This window comes from Berghia stephanieae, chromosome 5, assembly GCF_034508935.2.
Source record: "Berghia stephanieae isolate SIO BIC M18660-M18661 chromosome 5, UCSD_Bste_1.3, whole genome shotgun sequence".
NCBI classification, from domain to species: Eukaryota; Metazoa; Mollusca; class Gastropoda; order Nudibranchia; family Aeolidiidae; genus Berghia; species Berghia stephanieae.
The window spans coordinates 4,192,227-4,194,726 of record NC_088364.1 but is presented as its reverse complement, the minus strand read 5'-3'; the positions used below and the strand labels follow the sequence as shown (position 1 = coordinate 4,194,726).

General features: G+C 28.0%; 1 protein-coding gene across 4 annotated transcripts in view; it reads left to right on the top strand.

Moving 5' to 3' along the window:
• The window catches only part of LOC144972260 (uncharacterized), a 47,178-nt gene that overhangs the window by 20,305 nt on the left and 24,373 nt on the right, over positions 1-2,500 (top strand). The window lies entirely within an intron of this gene.

Genomic DNA, 2,500 nt, shown 5'->3' with positions numbered 1-2,500 from the left:
ATAATAATAATAATAATAATAATAATAATAATAATAATAATAATAATAATAATCATAATAATAATAATAATAATAATAATAATAATAACAACAACAGAAGATATCCTACTGCTGTTGCTGCTACTACCACTACTACTACTACCGTTACTATTATTGCCACTGCTACTACTACTACTATTGCTACTACTACTACCGTTATGTATAATGTATACCAAGGACACAAGCACAGAATCCCAGTCAAAATAGAGGTACACTCACTGCCTTACACACATACAAAAAGACAATTAATATTTTTTTAATTTGGCCAGAAAACTTGTCCTTCAAATATCGATCGGTTAAAACGATCTTTGAAGTCCCAGGTTTGAGAGCGTTTGACAAGATTAGGGCCATCTTGATTCCTGCAAACCCTAAGCATCATTTAAACGTTCATGACATGACTATGGGAAGCAGCAAACATGAGTATAATACAATCTGTACAAATGGGTGGTGAAAGGCGATAGGTGTAATAAATAATGGAAACATGTTACTTTATGAACGCAGAAGTAAAAAACAAAACAAAAATAAAACACAGTGAATCGCATTCAGCATGTTAAGAATGTAGAAAAGAGCATGCAAAACAAACAAATAAACAAAACAAAAAAACAAAAAACAAACCGCTGTGCCGTGGCCTTCGTAGCCAGAAGGCCTGATCCTGACCAAAACAATAAAAGTACGTCACAGAAGAAGAAGAGGATCACCAAGCGAAAGTGTTCAAGGAAAAAAAAAATGGTACTATTGGTTGAGCTATTGATTACAACTCACAATTAAGTCTCCCCCCCCCCCCCCCCACCGTTATCTTCGTGTTCTTTTATGACGAATTTTTTGGGTTGGTACCAGGTTTTCGTTACCAACGCTTCGCCGTGACCCCCCCCCCCCCCCCCCCCTTTAAAACAAAAGAAAAAAAAGCGATTTGAGGTTTCGACGAAGTCGCTATAAAAATATGTTTTATTCTTCTTCGTCTTCTTCGTTTTCTTCTTCTTCTTCTTCTTCTTCTTCTTCTTCTTCTTCTTCTTCTTCTTTCTTCTTCTTCTTCTTCTTCTTCTTTCTTCTTCTTCTTCTTCTTCTTCTTCTTCTTTTCTTAATATTATTAATATTGTCAATATTATTATTATTGGTAATATTATTAATATTATTATTATTGTTAATATTATTATTAATATTGTTAATATTATTATTATTATTATTATTATCATTATTATTATTATTATTATTATTATTATTATTATTATTATTTATTATTATTATTATTATTATTATTATTATTATTATTCATCATCATCATCATCATCATTATATTATTATTATTATTAATTATTATTATTATTATATTATTATTATTATTATTATTATTATTATTATATTATTATTATTATCATCATCATTATTATTATTATTATATTATTATTATTATTATTATTATTATTATTATTATCATTATTATTATTATTATTATTATTATTATTATTATTTATTATTATTATTATTATTATTACTATTTATTATTATTATTATTATTATTATTATTATTATTATTATCATTATTATTATTATTATTTATTATTATTATTATTATTATTATTATTATTATTATTATATCACATTTATTATTATTATTATATTATTATTATTATTATTATTTATTACTATTATTATTATTATTATTATTATTATTATTATTATTATTATTATTTATAATTAATATTATTATTAATAATATTATCATTCGTATTGTTTTGTAGACCCATACAAATTGCATCACCATCACAACAAATCTTCGCCGCATTTTTTCTAACGCATACATAATTAGTCGTTTCTGGTATAATTTTGGGGGCATGGTTATGGCATAATTTGGGGGGGGGGGGGGGGAATTGCATTTTCCTGGAGGGACAGAGTTTCAAAGTTTATTCAATCTTAGGCTTTCGCCAATAAATCACAATTTGATGACAACATACATGAAAGTGGGAAAAAATGGTAAATGTAACCAAAAAAGTAACCGGATACCATTAGTAGCCACAAAAAAATACAACAGACTCACCAAATTAACGTGAAAAACCAATAAAATAAATGCAGCATAACTTGTATTGTAGCGTTTGCACCTACTGAATGGTGGTTAGAGTGTGAATGAAACGTTGGTGTGGCGTGGCGTGGCGTGGGGTAGTGGGAGGGAGTCCCTGGAAATGACAAGGGCCGGTCAGCGGGACCTTTCTAGAAAATGTGTCAGTGCATGACATAATCAGTCGGAAGGTGAGGAATTTGGATTTGCATTTTTTTTATTTTGGCATTTTCTGAAAGAATATGCTCACCAGAGCATTTCAATCTTTATTTGAAGTAAATCGGATGATTTTTCATGAAGTTATGGTCAGATGTATGGGAAAGGTATCCAGTAACTTTTTCTTAAATTTCATACTTTTTCAACTTGACTAGCTGTAAAAAAATATTTAGAAGTGAAATTAAGCTTTGA